The following is a 19,560-nucleotide window of genomic DNA, read 5'->3' as shown; positions in this document are numbered from 1 at the left end:
GCGCGTTGGAAGCGTTGAACCGAGTAACCACCACACAATGATGCGCGTTATTCGCGTTATCCAACGCGAGTAACGCGTTTGGTGTGGCCGCACGATTGATCCATGATGAATGCAACAATTGCCTCGCAACTGGCTGTTTATATCTAGCCGGTGCCATGTTTGGGTGTGTGTCTGTGCCGTAAAGCATTTTCGAAACTACAATCTGACTACATTTTCGAGGATACTTCCGCCGCATCACATCCGGGTGCGCTCGGTCCGAACACATCAAGTTGCATATGCGCTTTTTCACTGTAGAGGCGACATGGGAAAATGACACACCCACCAATCGACCCAGAAATGGATGCAGAACCATCAGCATAACTCTCAACCTGCATACTTAATGTAATTTTGGCTAAAAAAGTTGCATAGTGGGCCTTTAACACATTATAATCACCATGTCCCTGCTCTCAGTCTAGCGTGTCTATCTGTCTCTCCGCATCCCGCGATCTCTCCCAGCATCTCGCGATATCTCCAGTAGCTAAGATACTATACTACACCGGTTATCAAAGGTCTCCTGGTTGACCTCACTGATCATAAAGTTTTCAGTACTGAGGAGGAGGACTCTGTGATGAAGGAGAAGAGCAGAGCGGACGTGGCACAGTGTCTGGTCGACATGGTGATGGCGAAAGGGGAGAGAGCAAGTCTGATGATGATCAATAGTATGAAGAAGAGGGACCTTCACTTATGCTGCACCCTGGGTCTGATCTCTTCTCCTGCTGGTATGTCTGGTGAGTTGTTACCATGAATGTACTTTTTAAAGAAACACACACACCCCCCCACAGTGGCGCAAAAAGTGGGTATGCACTAGGGATGGGCAAAATGATTATTTTCCGGGAACTAGTTCTTTCAGTTCAGTTCACTATAACGATTTGTTTGTTTGATTCGTTCGTTTTGATTTGTTCGTTACGTCAGATTACGTCATTTGGTGTCTGCCCCCCCCCGGCGAGACGGCCGTGAGCATAATTTAAACGACTTCTAGGCTCTAACCCCCGTGAAAATCGTGAAGATATACTATTTTGTAAAAACGAACGTCCCACATTTATAATTTTATTTGACTTTACATTTAATTCTTCATTGTTCAGGCATTACAGAACTTTCATGGTCATAAATAAAAAATACGAACTGCAGTTTAATTTCTTTGTTTGTTCTTAAATTGACGTAGAATGGAGCAAAGACTCCTGGGATTGGGAAATGCGTTTATCCAATAAACAGATGGAGGTCAAGTCTATTTTCGAAAAAATGTAGGGGGATATATGGGCCCCACGTCGAATGGTATTACCCAAGATACGTCAGACAGAGGAAGCGCGCATATTCAACGGTACCGCCTTGTCATTTGTTTACCCAGGTGCCATTGCAACACCATTGCTACCTCTCATTGGCTGAATCTTTGAGAACGTTGTAGACTCAATCAATATAAGTCGCGGGGAGACGAAGCTCTGTTCGTTTGTATATTTTATTTACGTGACCATATTTCTGGTTTATGTTAAAAAAAAAGAATCAAAGAACCAGTTCTTCTTGTTTTGGGGAACCAGTTCTTGTCGTTCACGTTCGGGATTCGTTCGTTGTGAACGAATCGGTCGCGACCGACTCATCCCTAGTATGCACTATATGCGCAGTCCCTCCAGAAAAATGTGAGTATGCGATCGCATAATTCAACGCATAATCAGCCAAAGTCTACATTTTTTGTTGCAAAAAAGTCACATATATCTTAGCAGAAAGTTGATCAATGTTGCGTTTACTACACACAAGAGCAGCCATTTCCCCATGTTGCCATGGGAACGTTATGAAGTGACGTAATTACGCAACGTGAACGCAAGTTCCCACATTTTCCCACAATTTTTGCAAGTTCCTGCATTTTCATTGCATAAAATTGCATAAATATGCCGCATATTTCATCGCATTTTTTAAGAAAACGTGCCGCATAATCAAGGATTTTTGGCCGCAACAATCACAAAAAAACGCCGCATTTTTCTGGAGGGACTGATATGCGGCGGATAGGGGCGCTGCACCAGAGGGGGCGCCAAAGCGATGGAATATCGCGATGATCAATAACAGAGGAACGTCACTGATAAGGCGCCCCCCCGCTCCTTCGCCTCCCCCCCCCCCTCCTCCCCACACGGCACTCCAGTGGGTGCCCCCTCGACCACGCCCTGGAGGCGAGCGCCAGAGTGTCTTCATTTGAACCGTATTGTCATCTCATGACATGTACCTCAATATGGAGAGGCAGAGAAGAAGGCCCTCGGGGTCACAACATAGGAAAAGAAAGATCGGGAAGGAGAAAGGGTGCGCAGGGATGAAAGAAAGCTTTTCAAAGTGGATGAAAGACCGTCGTTTTTATGTCAGTGTATCAAGAGGAGCAGTGGTGTAGTCTACGTGACACGCAGGAATACGCCGTATACCCACTAGGAACGCACCAGGATTTGCTTATACTCACTTAAAAATTTGCAGGGATACGTATCAATCGTCTTGTGACAGATCTTTCGCTTCTGTGTTTATTCTTCGCAAATACCGGTTGGGCATAACTGCAATAGAATACTTTAAGCAGGGGAGGTTATCTCCTTCATTCACCATTCATAAAGTTCCCCCTGCGCGCTCGGCTCGCGCTCTGCCCTGTCTCTGTTACGAAGCGCGAAGCTGCCCCTGCATCTCTGCACGTTAGTTGGCGGGCCGAGCCCCTCCTTCTCGCGTGCGCGTGTGCGCGTGTGTGTGCGCTAGGGATGGGCAAAATGATTATTTTCCGGGAACTAGTTCTTTCAGTTCAGTTCACTATAACGGTTCGTTTGTTTGATTCGTTCGTTTTGATTAGTTCGTTACGTCAGATTACGTCATTTGACAGGGAATCTCACAGGTGTCTGCCCTCCCCCCGCGAGACGGCCCTGAGCATAATCTAAGCGACTTCTAGGCTCTACCCCCTGTGAAAATCGACAAGATATACTATATTGTACAACCTAATGTCCCACCAATATTTATACCATTTGCTTACTCTCTTTATATCATTAATGGTTTTATATTTATAATTTTATTTTACTTAACATTTAATTCTTCATTATTCAGGTGTTAAAGAACTTTCATGGTCATAAATAAAAAATACGAACTGCAGTTTAATTTCTTTGTTTGTTCTTGAATTGACATAGAATGGAGCAAAGACTCCTGGGATTGGGAAATGCGTTTATCCAATAAACAGATGGAGGTCAAGTCTATTTTCGGAAATGTAGGGGGATATATGAGTGGCCCCACGTCGAATGGTATGACCCAAGATACGTCAGACAGAGAAAGCGCGCAAATTCGACGGTACCACCGTCGAATTTGAGGTAGCAACACCATTGCTACCTCTCATTGGCTGAATCTTTGAGAACGTTGCAGACTCAATCATTATAAGTCGCGGGGAGACGAAGCTCTGTTCGTTTGTATATTTTATTTACGTGACCCTATTTTTGTTTTATGTTAAAAAAAAAAAATCAAAGAACCAGTTCTTCTTGTTTTGGGGAACCAGTTCTTGTCGTTCACGTTCGGGATTTGTTCGTTGTGAACGAATCGGTCGCGACCGACTCATCCCTAGTGTGCGCGTGTGTGTGCACGCGTGTGTGCACGCGTGTGTGCGCGCGTGTGTGTGCGCGTGTGTGCGCGCGTGTGTGCGTGTGCGTGTCCAGTCCTCCCATATCAATGTGTAAACCACATAACAAGTAGTCAACAGAAGACATGTTTTAATCCCACTTTATATCTCCTTGTTACTTTTAGATGAGAACCCCTGGTCAGCCTTTCGGACTGGGTAGCCTTTGGGCTAAACTAATTTAGCCCAAATGGGAAGCATATGAAGGGGGCGTGTCAGGGCACCTGTCAATCAAACGTCAATGGAAGCTGCGTTCGAGTATAGGGGATTATCACGCTTCCTGGTTCCGGTGGCGGAATTTGTCTTTGTTGTGCATGAAAACTTCCGGCGCACTTCCACCATGGCTGAAACAAAGGCTAGATGTCACTGCTCTGTTCCACTTTGTACATCTAACAAACAACACCAACCCTACTACCCTACTTGGATTCCCGACTGAAATGAGTCTAAGGAAGAAGTGGATTCAAGCGGTTCGCCGGGATGAAGGGCCAAACTTTAAAATAAAACAAGGTAGCACGTTTGTTTGTAGCCGGCACGGGTGAATCAGACTACAAACGCTACAGCTAGCAACCAACCGGGGTCACACCAAGCGACTGAAAATCGGGTCTGTACCCTCCCGTTTCCAGTGGAACAACTGGGGACTGCCAAGAAGGGGGTCTTTTTATAAAAGAGCATCAACTCGCTTAGGCCAAGACGTTCACCCATCCCTTCCTCTGGAGCAACCGCTGCCCTGTGAATAAGAGCCGATGGAGGAGATCTCAACTTCGGTGGTGATGACAGAACATGATTTCGGTTCTGCTGCTAAACCAGGTTTGTCAGTGTTTGTTAGTGTTCTGAAATATTGGCTTACTATTACCCCATACTGTTCTTAAACCACCTACCTGACAGGATGTACTACCTATGGTTTAATCACAGAATGGGCTCTTAGTAGGTTATACCGAGGAGGTAGGTCAACTTTTCAGAACTCGGGCACAAAATGTTTAGTCTTATTAATGTCCCAGCATTTGACCAAACCACAATGTGAAAAGCTTCATCACTGTAATAAAACACGGAATGTCCAGACACAGGTAAGTTGTTACTTCTGACTTTATCCAGGAGCTCTCGGGTTCATGTTCACAGCATACCGGATCAAGACTCACGTGAAAGCCCCTCCCACTGCCGTAACACCCACTAGAGTAAACATCAACAGCTACGTTACGACAGCCGTAAAGCAGAGTACCGTAAACACTCTAATACTCTGACATCTCCCCTTTTTAGTTCTACTTTCCTCAATAAAGTAAACAGATAAACATTCTGTAAAGAACAATGGTATTCTGTAGCAATAAGCAGGACCACATTAAACATCCTGTGAAATGTAAACAATGTCATTCTTCATTAAATATCAATAAACGACATTCAACCCTTGGTCTATCTTCTGTAGTACTTATATTCAATAAACCTTTAGATTATCAAACGATTATGAAATTACTTTTCACTATAAGATAACAGTTTGCATTCCTGAACTCTTTTGATATTAAAACACATCAGTTTATAACATTCTATGGAACTCTTTTTCTTTTTATGTGGCTTTACCACCTGGAACTCTTTTATGTGGTTTAAAGGTTACCACACCTGGAACTCTTTTCCCTTCTTCCCCCCCAAAGGCCATGAGTGCGAGGACATGTTAACTCACAAGTCCAGTCTGATGACTGGCTTAGAGATCCGTCCAGACCTGGTCTGTGACAGATTTTCAGCACCAGCATGCATGCTGACACTGGAGTCCCCCTGCTGTCGATTGATGTCCGGATTGTCCGTGCAAACAGGTAAGACAGGTGCTTTGCCTCCAGGCGGCTGTGGAGCAGGCATCTCCTGCAGGTGGCGCCGGTTGCGCCTGAGTCTTGCCCCCTGCTGCGTCTGGATGATGTAAGAGCGTGGCGTGACACTCTCAGCGGTCACAACTGCAGGAGCTGTCCAGGATTTCTGGTGGTCCAGCTTGGTGAGGACGTTACCACCAGGCTGAAGTGGGGGTAGGGGTCTGGCCCCATGGCGTCTGTTGTAGTAGAAGGCTTGCTTCTTCTTCTCTGCCTCGTCCTTCTGCCTGATGCGCTGCCTGTCGGGCCATGAGGGCTGCAGGTTTCTCTCGAGGGTAGGCAGTGTCGTTCGAATCTTCCGGCCCATTAGTAGTTCAGCTGGGCTGGCTCCAGTTGTGCTGCATGGTGTTGACCTGTAGCACATGAGTGCGATGAGAGGGTCGTTCTGTTTCAATAGTCGCTTTGCGGTCTGCACCGCCCTCTCTGCGTGACCGTTGCCTTGTGCGTTGTGTGGGCTTGAGGTGACGTGTTCAAAGTCAAGCTCACGGGCGAGGTCTCGAAACTCTGTGCTTGTGAACTGCGGCCCGTTGTCGCTGACGACCACATCTGGAATGCCGTAACGGGCGCATATAGCTTTCAGCTTCAGAGAGACATGAGCACTTGTTGTTGTTTTCATGTGCAATATCTCGATGTATCTCGAGTAGTAGTCTGAGATGATTAAGTATTTCTGTTTATTATGTTCGCATAGGTCCAGAGCTATGCGCTGCCATGGTCTGTCGGGGAGCGGGGTAGAGATCAACGGCTCCTTCTGCTGTGCTCTTCTCAACTCACAGCAGGACTGACATGACAACACCTTGTGTTTCAGTTGTGAGGAGATGCCGGGCCACCAGACAGCGGCGTTTGCCCTGTCCCGACACTTTGAGAGCCCTTGATGTCCGTCGTGGATTCTCTCAAGGATGTCTGCCCTCAGCGTCCCTGGTATCACGATGCGGCTTCCTCTCACGACCATCCCGCCATACTCTGAAAGTTCATCTCTCATAGAGAAGTACTCACGTATGTTGCTTGGTACTTGGCATGCGTGTTCTGGCCAGCCGGACCCAATGTACCTGATCACTGTCTGCAGCTTCTCATCAGCTGCGGTAGCTGCTCTGATGTTGTTCATCTTCTGTTTGGTAGCTGGCACGCTGTCCATGACTGCTGCAATGTAGCACTCAACCTCAGAGTGTGTGTCTCTCCCGTCCTCCGCGTTGCTCAGAGGGCTCCGTGACAGTGTGTCTGCCACAACAAGGGTCTTCCCCGGCGCATACGCAGCCACTGGCTTAAAGCGCATGAGCCGCATAAGAAGTCTCTGGCACCTTAATGGAACGTTGTCTAAGTCTTTACTGTTCATTAGTGGGACCAGGGGCTTGTGGTCTGTCACAAGTTCAAAACTCTCCAGGCCGTAGAGGTATTTTTCAAACCGTTCACAGGCCCAGACACTCGCCAGGCACTCTTTCTCAATCTGCGCGTATCTGGTCTCTGCGTCTGTCAGCCTCCTTGAGCAGTATGCGACTGGTTTCCAGTTTTGTCCATGGAGCTGCAACAGCACGCCACCGAGCCCATAGCTGCTTGCATCAGCTGAGACAGCGGTGGGTCTGTTGACGTCATAAAACACTAACACTGGCGATGTCATCAGTAGCTCTTTTAGCTTCTCAAAAGCTGTGTGTTGTGCGGGACCCCAGGTCCAAGCTGTCTTGGACCGGAGCAGCTTGTACAGTGGCTGGCCCACTGTGGACAGGTTCGGCACATATTTACCGAGATAGTTCACCATGCCCAGGATACGTTTGAGCTCGTGGACGTTCTCTGGTGCAGCGAGCTCCCGGATTGCTCGCACCTTTGCTGGATCCGGCCGCACGCCTGTGGCATCGACCACCTGGCCCAGGAAGTTGAGCTGCTCTTGTCTGAGCTTACACTTTTCCTTATTGAGCTTGAGCCCAGCAGACTTGACTCTCTCCAGGACCTTCTGGAGATGGAGGTCGTGCTCTTCCATGTCCTTTCCATACACAATAATGTCATCCATGTAAACTGAGACGCCCTGTAGGCCTTGAAGTGTCTCCAACATTTTCCTTTGGAAAATTTCTGGGGCGCTCGTTATCCCGAATGGTAAGCGCCGGAAACAGTACCTGCCAAATGGCGTAATGAATGTGGTGAGTAGGCTACTCTCACTGTGCAGAGGAATCTGGAAGAACCCAGAGGCTGCATCAAGGCTGGAGAACACCGTTGCTCCACACAGCTCCGCTGTAATCTCCTCTGGTGTAGGTAAGATGAATCTCTCTCTCTTTACCTGTTCATTTAGTTTCTTACGATCCACACATATACGAACCTTTCCGTTCTTTTTGAGCACGGGCACCATGGGGGCGCACCAATCGGTTGGCTGGGTTACCTTCTCTATGATGCCGTACCCCTCCATGCGGCGCAGCTCCTCCCTGACCTTGGACGTCAGCGGTATTGGGACCCTGCGCGCAGTCTGCACCGCGTACGGGGTGGCGTTGTCCTTGAGCTGTATCCTCACAGGCTCCGTCTTGAGCGTGCCATGCTCTCCAAAGGCACCATGGACCTCCTCGATCCGTTTCACGAGGCCCATCTCAGCTGCAGTGGATCTACTGAGTAAGTTGTTGACAGACTTTCCTCTAATAACATACACTGGGAATGAGTATGAGTTCTTCTTGTATGTGGTGTTAACTTGAAATTGTCCTTTACAGTCTAATTGACCCCCTGGGCTGGTCAAAAATACACTAGTCTGCTTCAGTTCTCTCTCTGGAATGAGCATATTGAAAGTCTCTTCACACATTACACTAGCATCAGCCCCAGTATCGATCTTAAACTTAACAGGAGTTGCACCCAGCAGAAGTTGCACTGTCCACTCATCACTCGCGTTTGCATTCACTGATCCCAGGAAGTATTCACTCTGCTCATCTGCCTCTGTTACTTCCCTCACCGCTTTGGTTTTGCACTGGCTCTGCCAATGTCCGTTACTGCCGCATTTGTTGCAAGCTGAATTGCGAGCGGGGCATCTCTCTGGATCCTTGTGCTCTGTTTTCCCACACCGGCTGCACTTCCTCCCGTGCTCCGTCTTTCCCGCTCTCTCGGCGTTGCGCTGCCATTTTATATTCGTCTTCCGCGCGCCCCGCACCTCTTGTACGGATGCCGTGGCTGCCATGGCCTCTGCTGCCTGCGCACTGATCTGCATGTTCACTGTCTCTGACTGGCGAACAGACTGTATAGTCTGCGCCAGTGTAAGATCCGCCATGAGCTGCAATTTACGAGACTGCTCTTTATCTTGAATCCCCACCACGATTCGGTCCCGAATATTTTCATCTCTACCCACCCCAAACTCGCAGTGTTCTGATAAATCATAGAGAGCCCTGATGAAAGTCTCTGCCGGCTCGCCAGGCCGCTGCACGCGCTGGTGGAAAACAGCACGCTCATGGATTACATTCCGCCGCGGGAAAAAGTACTCGTCGAACTTCTCCATCACTATATTGAAATTATTCTGGTGTCCTGGGTCAGTAAAAGTAAACGACTTGAAAATATTTTCCGCTTCACTCCCCATTGCGTACACCAGGGAACACACTTGTACTTCACCCGACTTCTTGTTGAGCTCCGTAGCCGTCCGATATCTCTCGAACCGCCTTTTCCAGTCGGTCCACTCCGTCGGTTTATCAAAGCTAAAACTCTCCGGTGGGTTGAACTTCGCCATGATTTACACTCTTTGCAAAACCACTGGCCACTTCTGACACCATGTAATAAAACACGGAATGTCCAGACACAGGTAAGTTGTTACTTCCGACTTTATCCAGGAGCTCTCGGGTTCATGTTCACAGCATACCGGATCAAGACTCACGTGAAAGCCCCTCCCACTGCCGTAACACCCACTAGAGTAAACATCAACAGCTACGTTACGACAGCCGTAAAGCAGAGTACCGTAAACACTCTAATACTCTGACAATCACAACTACAAATGTTGCATTTTATATCTTACTTAATTGTAAAGGTGAATATTGAGCTATAAAAAGCAAAATTTAAAAGCAATATTGAGCTACAAAAAGCAATTTCTTTAGAGGTCCAAACTGCTTCCAATATGCAAGTCACAGCCAAAATCTGGGTTAGATGTTTTAATTTTTTTTCCACATCTCATACAGGTGCACTGGATGCTGCTGCTGTACACATACAGCAATTGGAAGAAACAGTCAAGGAGCTGATGAGAGCTGTCACAGCTGAAAGTGGTTCAAGTGCCTTTTCACAGATTCTGTGTCTCAGACGCGGACATCCTTTTTTACACCAGATTCATGTCAAGAGATGTTTTTTGTGACTTCTGGGAGGTTATTCAACCATCTGCCTCCATGTTGGTTTATTGGTCGAAAGCTCAGAAAAAGAAACAAACATTTGAACCCATTTCTCCCAGTCCAACGTGTAGACTGCAACTGGTTGAGTTTTTTCTCTTCTGCTGCCGGGTTGCTGCAGGCCTGCAAGAGAAGGTGCTGGCTGACATGTTTCAGGTCAGTGTGTCCACTGTCTCCCATGTTGTTATACCGTGGGCCAACTACCGTTACCTGCTCCTTGGCTCCCTCCCCATCTGGATGAGTAAACAGCAAGTCAAGAATACCATGCCAAGCTAATTTGTGCAGTACAGTCCAGATGTTCAGGTAATCATCGACTGCACCGAGGTGCAGTCGATGATTACCCGAACATCATCTTACAAGAACACAACAACCTTTAAGGCCTGGATTGGGATTGCCCCTTGTAGTGCTGTGACTTTTGTGTCAAGTCTCTTCACCGGCTCCATCTCCGACCCAGAGCTGACTGAACGAGGTGGACTGCTGGATTTACTGGAGCCAGGAGATGGCTGCATGGCAGACAAGGGTTTCACCATCGAGAAGCCACTAGCTGATCGTGGGGCAACGCTGATTATACCACCCTTCAAGATGACAGGTAAGCATGAAAGGAATGAACATTTCAAATTAAAACTTTGACCCAAATGTGACCATTAAGATATGCAGACAAATGTTTAAGATGGACAGAAGCACTCACAATAATATTACTAATTAATTTATCTCTAACCACTGCGCAGTTCACTGAAGAGGATGCTCTGAAAACACAAGCAATCGCTCGACTTCGAATCCTCGTAGAAAGAGCAATAGGCAGAGTCAAGGAATACCGCATCTGGGAACACACTGTCCTTTCACCTTGTCTGCGACAGTCAATCAGCTGTGGACCGTCTGCTGTGTGATGACCAACTTCCAGGGACCACTTGATTTAAAAGGCTACATCCCTGTGTTTCTACTCAAACATGTACCTATAAATATTAAATATAATATATAAATATTAAAACGAGAGGCACTGAACATTTGGAGTGGTCCCTTCATTTTTTCCGGAGCTGTAATTTTGTACACTGAAAACATTGTATATATTGAATGACATGTAAGTAATTGAATGAGAAGTCTTTCATCTATAATCAATTTTAAAGTCCAGTCAGTCCATCCTGAAAGTATTCAAAATAATGTTAATATATAATGTAGTAAATGATGTCCTCAGAAAAAGGGAATGAATTAAATCATTTTATTCTTTCAGTTCCTTTATTCATTCAGTTCATTTCACATTCATTTCACTTTCTGCTGAAGATACACATTCATATATGTACCAAAGAAGTACAAGTCTACCACATTTTTCATCTCTTATCATTTCATCCCTCCAGACTGAGCTGACGCCAAACCGACGTTAGCATAAGCCAACCTACCTAGCGTAAGCTAGCTAGCAGACACTCGCATTCGTAGTCGATATATTTCTCGAAAAATAAACAATCCCTGGTCCAGTTTGGAGCGGGCTGTTATGGAGTGTTGTTCGGTAAGTCTGTGAACTTCAGAAAACGTGACTTTGGGTACATTTACCAGGGATGTCGTGAAAGTGAACTGCCGGTCCTCCATCATCAGTTCGCCAGAGTGATGAGTGATTCACCGGATGTCACAGTGCACAATGAACACCGAATGCGGAAGTACTACGTATCAGCTTGATAATCCCCCTCTGCGAACCGACTCGGATCTCGGATCTGACGCCACGCCCACACTTCAAGCGCTTTATTATTTCGCTCGGTCCATGGAGGAAAACATGGACGCCACCGGCTACTGTGCTTGGGTTAAATGAAATTAGCCCAAATGGGGGCGTGTCACGACACCTGCCAATCACAATGAAATGGCCGCTTACGCTACTTGGGCTGAATGACTTTAGCCCAAATGGGAAGCATATGAAGGGGGCGTGTCACGATACCTGTCAATCAAAATTGAATGGAAGCTTACGCTACTCCGCTTGGGCTGAATACATTTAGCCCATTCACAGGAAAAAACCCAAGATATGTCATATATCCTGGGTTTTTCTGTCACTTTTTGGTGCTGTTGCTGCTTTAGGTTCTATATAACAATATGTTCTAAGGTCTTTAATAATATTTTTTCATTTTTACTGTAAAAGGTAGGGAGGGCTTAGCCTGTTAGCCCATTTATACCAGCCGTCCCTGAATGTATTATTTAAACCAGTATGAATATTACCGTACATTGTCGTAGCAAATTATAACTGAATTATCTTATCACTTCAACTAACTATAAATATAAGGAATCGGGGAGTCCGGAACAAGTATTGACTATATAGATATGTATAGACTTTATTGTTACCCGCAAACTAGCAACAACAGAGCCGAGTGAGGTTTGCAAAGACACTGCCTTATATGGCATGGACGCCTTACATTCATTTAGGTATGTGGTCATCTCCTGTAGTTAATCTAAACAGAGGGAGGATGACAGTAGCCGGGGCCCCAGGCTCCCTGGCGCCTTATGAGGCCCTTGCTCTGAGTCCAGAGGTGGGTTCTCTACTTTCCACCATTAATGTATATGCCTGCTGTATATAGGCCTGATAATACTCATAGTTAATATAAAAGTAATGGTTTATTTCTCCCATAACATGTTTACCAGGCAATCGAATAACGCCTGCACGCATGCACACACACACACACACACACACACACACACACACACACACACACACACACACACACACACACACACACACACACACACACACACACACACACAGTTTTTCACCCACTCCGTATCCAGCTTATTCCATGCTTAAAGCACCCAGGCTACTATTCGGCGAGTTGGGGCTCTCATGTTCACCCCTGCGGTGTATTCCTTGTCCGCATCCCCTGCCATCCAGTTGTCATACGGTTCATGCAGACTGGTTTTGAACGGCTGATTCCATGGATGTACTTTGCGTGTGCCGTGTTTTCCCGCCGATGTGGCGAAGCTGTATGGTTATGCTGTTGAGAGCTTAAATAAATGCACTATATAAGTTGACTATGAACAATTATTGAAGTTTAACATTTTGTTCAGCAAATTTGACAACTGACAGATTGTTGACATGAAAGTATCTGCCCTCCATTGTCACAGTCTGTTGTATTTACTTTGTTATACATAATATGCTGTATGCAGTGTTGTGTGTACAGCGGCAGCCAATAGGATGTCCCTGAATAGACATGTGACCTTTTAATAAACGCGCGTTTAATAAACGACGGTTAGTTCCAGTCAAACAGCACTGATGCCCCACTGTGTGTTATTTCTACATTTATTATATTCGGCCTAGCACTGGGTATGCAGTATGCACGCCAGGTTCGTTGAGCAAACCATCTCTGCTAACACAGATGCAATATTGTAGCAAGTGAAAACCGCAAAATTCTGAATTGTACATTTATGGGCAGATTTAGAATCATTTCTTGCAAAATGTTGCACATTTGAATCTCTATGCATAGCGCATCACATCAATACTGCTGTTTAGTGCTGCTCTAGTCTGCACAGATTCAGGACTCCCGCAGACTGAATTCAAACCGGTCCACTTAACTTTTAAGTGGACCGGTTTGAACTTTTAAACGTTGCAAACGTGCAAAAACATTATTATATATTTATGTGGCATTCAGTCCAATGCTTAAAATATATCTGTGGCATTCAGTAGGCCAAAGCTGTGGTAAAGTGTGTAAAGTATGACCAAGTGTTTCTTTCTGTTTAATAGATAGAACTTTATCAATCCCCTGTAGGAGAAATGTGTTAATGTTTGTCCCAATAATACAATAATGGTAAAAAAATAAATACAAAACATGACGGTAACTAAGTAAGTCAAACCGTCCAATCTGAAGGCTCAACTTAACCACTCCCCCTACTCACTTCCACCAATGCAAAGCGAACAGAACTGAGTAGGGGAGGGCGTAGCCTTACTAGTTTGTGAACGACCCAGAGAAAAGCAAGGCAAATTCAAGGTGAAGATGTATGAGGCTTTAATAAAATCCCGGACGATTTTGAAATTCCGCCACACCTCTTTTTTTAAAGTGTCTCAAAAAGAGGGCTGTTCCAAATTGGTGGGCGCTATCCTGGTAATTTCTCTGCGTGTGAAATACGAAGTGTGGCGTGAGAGCGTGGGCATGGGTTGAATTGCATGTGTCTCACGCCGAATGCGTGAGACTTGAGAGCCCTGCACTTTTTTTTCAAATGTGGTGATTTGTCTTATATGATCCTTAACATAGTGATCTATGTTATCACTTGATGAAGAAAGGTAAATAAACAAGTTTTATTTCTCTGTAGGGATCCTTTCCACAATGAAGGCATCACTCCAGTATCATGACTCCTCCATTGACTCCTTATCTGCTCACCCGTTGACTCAAGGTCTCAATCTGTGGGCTTCAGATGTTAAGTTGTACAACTTTGTAGAGGAGCTTCATAGAGAAATGTCGTATTAAAAAAAATGTATATATTTACAATTTTTCAGGATTTGGAAGTGAATATATGAAGGGGGAGACCGGGAGTGGGTCTGGGCAGCCGTCCTCACCTCCGTCACTCGAAAAGGAGAGTGGCGAAGAATACATGGGTGAGTTAAATTTAACATAGAAGTGAAATAGTCACTCAAATTAATCTTTTGAATCATGGTCCTGAACACGGAATCTCAAATTTGACCTGATGCATTAAATTGGGTCAGGGTTCGGGTCTCACCGTCTACGTTGATTACTTCACTCCCTGTCCTTACGTTTCTCTCATCTCTGATTGTCCTCCCTCACCTTAATTATCTCACCTGCCCCTCTTTAATATTCCCCTCCCATGTTTTCCTTCCTCTTTGCCAGTGCGTCTTTGTTCTTTGTTTCAAGCATTTTCGAGTGAAATTTACGGTTCCCGGTTTTCTGAATCCTGCCCGTTTACTCCCGACTACGTCTTTGCCTTCTCCCTGCCGGATTTGCCTGATCTCCAATTGTTTTCCTGTGTACCGACCTATCTCCCAGTAATGACCATTCTTTCAACACAGATTTTTGCCTCCTGAGTCGGGCTATTGAGTCCTAATCCCCCTGTTGCTGACCTAGGTGTCAGGCCTTTTGCAGCAATAGGAAGCCAGCCTGTGGCTCCCAAATTATGGGGGCAAAGACTGCAAAAGGTGCTCTCTGGAATACCTGTTGGGTGTTCTGGATACAGACTGTAAACCTATGCCTACTCTAGAACATATGTCATAAACACATGACTTAAGTCTTCATTAAGTTATCATGCAGGGATTCAAAAAAATGTTGATCAATGGTTGCAAGAGAGGGTGTTAAAACCCTGACACAATGGATTATTTCTCCAAAAAAGATCTGCTAAAGAATCAAGGTGGTTTAAAAGACCAGGAGATACGCTAGCTAACTATTGAGGAGCATGATAGTGCGAAGGTAATCTGTTCCAGCCGACCCATGTGTCCTACTATCCGTTATTACACTTTTAAAAATTCAGACTCAAACATACCAAACATATCGACCCAAACACCAAATCTAAAATGTTGCGGGTTCCAAAGCACAACTGAACCTAATGAATTTAAATTGGGTTCTGCTTTGGCAGCAGGAGGCAGACAGCCTGTGGTTCTCCAACTTAATTTGTCAGGCCCCCCTTTGGTCAAAACAGGTCATGCATTTCTTTAACTTGTATAGCGGAAATGTGGCCTTCAATAAAATTGGCTGATTTCAAATATTATATATGTGTGTTTGTGTGTGTGTGTGTGTGTGTGTGTGTGTGTGTGTGTGTGTGTGTGTGTGTGTGTGTTGTTGATTTGGGGACTAAAATAAGGGCCAGTGCTGAAGAAAGCCCCGCCCCTATCGGAGGCATAGTTGCGTCTAGGATCATGACGTGAATCGCTTGATAAGGCGGTCGCTGTGGTTGGCGGTGGGCGGGCTGTGAATACCTCGGGGGCTGCTTGCAGTCCTAGTTGTTATTATTATTATTGTTATTATTATTATTATTATTATAAACGCAGGGAGCGAGGGAGCAAAGAGGGAGAGGGCGGTTGTTAGTTTCATAACCTTGCTCCCTTCTGCTCTTTCTACTCTCTCTTTAGAACTGTCGAATCTAAGAACAGCTGGTATTAAGATAAATCTACACTATCAATACATTCTGATTCCTTGTCTTACAAAATAACATCAAATATTACGAGAACTGCACCAGACAGCCAATTGTATAATGTCACCCAAAATCTTAAATATTGTCCACTATATGTACTTCATGTAGGCTGTGAGTTAAGATGAACACACAGAAGTTTAGGTGATGTTGAGGAATCAGTTTGGTTTTTGTGGCATCTTGAACCAACACTACCACCACTAGTGGTAATCTGAGAATAGTTGTAACGTTTTGTTTTAATATTATTTTCCATTTCTCTCGATTTGTCTTTCAGAACTTGGAAGGATTGGCTCTGAATTAATCGACTGGTTGTCGGACGACGATGTCATCAGTCTCCTGTATTACCTTAGGAAGAAGAATGTGTTGAATGACCAGGAGATGAAGACTGTAGAGGAGAAGATGACCAGTAAAGACAGAGCACGTTGTCTCATTGATACGGTGATGGAGAAAGGGGAGAGAGGAAGTCGCCTGATGGTTGATTATCTGACGGAGTGGCACCCTGACCTATGCTGGACCCTGGGTCTGACCCCAACTTCTGCTCGGATCAGTGAGTTTAACATGTTAATGAAGTTCCCTCATTATGTGTGTAAAGTTTTTCCAGCAACTACTTTGCTGAAGTTTCGGTGTCAATCAAAGTAATTGCTGTTAAGAATAATGCACCTCTTCACCTGCAGGGGCCCAGAATCACACATAAACAGCATCTTCTTTGAAGTGTGTGTGTGTGTGTGTGTGTGTGTGTGTGTGTGTGTGTGTGTGTGTGTGTGTGTGTGTGTGTGTGTGTGTGTGTGTGTGTGTGTGTGTGTGTGTGACGTTTGATTTGGGGACTAACATAAGAGCCAGTGCTGAAGAAAGCCCCGCCCCTATCGGAGGCATAGTTGCGTCTAGGATCATGACGTGAATCCCTTGATAAGACGGTCGCTGGGGTTGGCGGTGGGCGGGCTGTGAATACCTCGGGGGCTGCTTGCAGTCCTAGTTGTTGTTGTTGTTGTTATTATTATTATTATTATCATTATAAACGCAGGGAGCGAGGTAGCAAAGAGGGAGAGGGCGGTTCTTAGTTGTTTAGTTTCATAACCTTGCTCTCTTCTGCTCTTTCTACTCTCTCTTTAGAACTGTCAAATCTAAGAACAGCTGGTGTTAAGATAAATCTACACTAACAATACATTCTGATTCCTTGTCTTACAAATGAACATCAAATATTACAATAACTGCACCAGACAGCCAATTGTATAATGTCACCCAGAATCTTAGATATTGTCCTCTATATGTACTTCATGTAGGCTGTGGATTAAGATGAACACACAGAAGTTTAGGTGATGTTGAGGAATCAGTTTGGTTTTTGTAGCATCTTGAACCAACACTACCACCACTAGTGGTCATCTGAGAATAGTTGTAACGTTTTGTTTTAATATTATTTTCTATTTCTCTTGATTTGTCTTTCAGAACTTGGAAGGATTCGCTCTGAATTAATCGACAGGTTGTCGGACTACGATGTCATCGATCTCCTGCATTACTTTAGGAAGATGGATGTGTTGAATGACCAGGAGATGAAGACTGTAGAGGGGAAGATGACCAGTAAAGACAGAGCACGTTGTCTCATTGATACGGTGATGGAGAAAGGGGAGAGAGAAAGTCGCCTGATGGTTGATTATCTGATTGAGAGGCACCCTGTCCTATGCTCAGCCCTGGGTCTGACCCCAACTTCTGCTCGGATCAGTGAGTTTAAAATGTTAATGAAGTTCCCTCATTATGTGTGTAAAGTTCTTTCAGCAACTACTTTGCTGAAGTTTCGGTGTCAATCAAAGTAATTGCTGTTAAGAATAATGCACCTTTTCACCTGTAGGGGCCGAGAATCACACATTAACAGCATCTTCTTTGAAGTTTGTGTGTGTGTGTGTGTGTGTGTGTGTGTGTGTGTGTGTGTGTGTGTGTGTGTGTGTGTGTGTGTGTGTGTGTGTGTGTGTGTGTGTGTGTGTGTGTGTGTGTGTGTGACGTTTGATTTGGGGACCAAATAAGAGCCAGTACTGAAGAAAGCCCCGCCCCTATCGGAGGCATAGTTGCGTCTAGGATCATGACGTGAATCCCTTGATAAGGCGGTCGCTGGGGTTGGCGGTGGGCGGGCTGTGAATACCTCGGGGGCTGCTTGCAGTCCTAGTTGTTATTATTATTATTATTATTATTATTATTATAAACGCAGGGAGCGAGGGAGCAAAGAGGGAGAGGGCGGTTCTTAGTTGTTTAGTTTCATAACCTTGCTCTCTTCTGCTCTTTCTACTCTCTCTTTAGAACTGTCAAATCTAAGAACAGCTGGTATTAAGATAAATCTACACTAACAATACATTCTGATTCCTTGTCTTACAAAAGAACATCAAATATTACGATAGCTGCACCAGACAGCCAATTGTATAATGTCTCCCAAAACCTTAAATATTGTCCACTATATGTACTTCATGTAGGCTGTGAATTAAGATGAACACACAGAAGTTTAGGTGATGTTGAGAAATGAGTTTGGTTTTTGTGGCCTCTTGAACCAACACTACCACCACTAGTGGTAATCTGAGAATAGTTGTAACGTTTTGTTTTAATATTATTTTCCATTTCTCTTGATTTGTCTTTCAGAACTTGAAAGGATTCGCTCTGAATTAATCGACAGGTTGTCTGACGACGATGTCATCGGTCCCCTGTATTATCTTAGGAAGATGGATGCGTTGAATGACGAGGAGAAGAAGACTGTAGAGGAGAAGATGACCAGTAAAGACAGAGCACGTTGTCTCATTGATACGGTGATGGAGAAAGGGGAGAGAGAAAGTCGCCTGATGGTTGATTATCTGAAGGAGAGGCACCCTGACCTATGCTTAATCCCGGGTCTGAACCCAACTTCTGCTCTGATCAGTGAGTTTAACATGTTACTGAAGTTCCCTCATTGTGTGTGTAAAGTTTTTCCAGCAACTACTTTGCTGAAGTTTCGGTGTCAATCAAAGTAATTGCTGTTAAGAATAATGCACCTCTTCACCTGTAGGGGCCCAGAATCACACATAAACAGCATCTTCTTTTAAGTGTGTGTGTGTGTGTGTGTGTGTGTGTGTGTGTGTGTGTGTGTGTGTGTGTGTGTGTGTGTGTGTGTGTGTGTGTGTGTGTGTGTGTGTGTGTGACGTTTGATTTGGGGACTAACATAAGAGCCAGTGCTGAAGAAAGCCCCGCCCCTATCGGAGGCATAGTTGCGTCTAGGATCATGACGTGAATCCCTTGATAAGGCGGTCGCTGGGGTTGGCGGTGGGCGGGCTGTGAATACCTCGGGGGCTGCTTGCAGTCCTAGTTGTTGTTGTTAATATTATTATTATTATTATTATTATTGTTATTATCATTATAATCACAGGGAGCGAGGGAGCAAAGAGGGAGAGGGCGGTTCTTAGTTGTTTAGTTTCATAACCTTGCTCTCTTCTGCTCTTTCTACTCTCTCTTTAGAACTGTCAAATCTAAGAACAGCTGGTATTAAGATAAATCTACACTAACAATACATTCTGATTCCTTGTCTTACAAAAGAACATCAAATATTACGATAACTGCACCAGACAGCCAATTGTATAATGTCACCCAAAACCTTAGATATTGTCCTCTATATGTACTTCATGTAGGCTGTGAG

General features: G+C 45.1%; 1 protein-coding gene and 2 long non-coding RNA genes across 4 annotated transcripts in view; 2 read left to right on the top strand and 1 right to left on the bottom strand.

The window, feature by feature from the left end:
- The window catches only part of LOC132473960 (uncharacterized), a 206,532-nt gene that overhangs the window by 144,094 nt on the left and 42,878 nt on the right, over positions 1 to 19,560 (top strand). The window lies entirely within an intron of this gene.
- LOC132473973 (uncharacterized) overlaps positions 1 to 19,560 on the bottom strand; it is an 84,239-nt gene that overhangs the window by 22,896 nt on the left and 41,783 nt on the right. The gene's annotated exons all lie outside the window — the stretch shown is intronic.
- Positions 3,911 to 11,045, top strand: LOC132473967 (uncharacterized). Of its 2 annotated transcripts, none has more exons than XR_009529524.1 (4): positions 3,911 to 4,456; positions 9,618 to 9,974; positions 10,223 to 10,407; positions 10,547 to 11,045. It is a non-coding gene; the product is annotated as an uncharacterized LOC132473967 (long non-coding RNA). The 2 variants fall into 2 exon arrangements; XR_009529522.1 differs by having other exon boundaries at positions 3,922 to 4,456; positions 10,273 to 10,407.

The sequence above is a fragment of the Gadus macrocephalus genome, chromosome 16, assembly GCF_031168955.1.
Source record: "Gadus macrocephalus chromosome 16, ASM3116895v1".
Taxonomy (NCBI): Eukaryota; Metazoa; Chordata; class Actinopteri; order Gadiformes; family Gadidae; genus Gadus; species Gadus macrocephalus.
The sequence above is the reverse complement of the archived record's forward strand: the minus strand, read 5'-3'. Positions and strand labels throughout refer to the sequence as shown.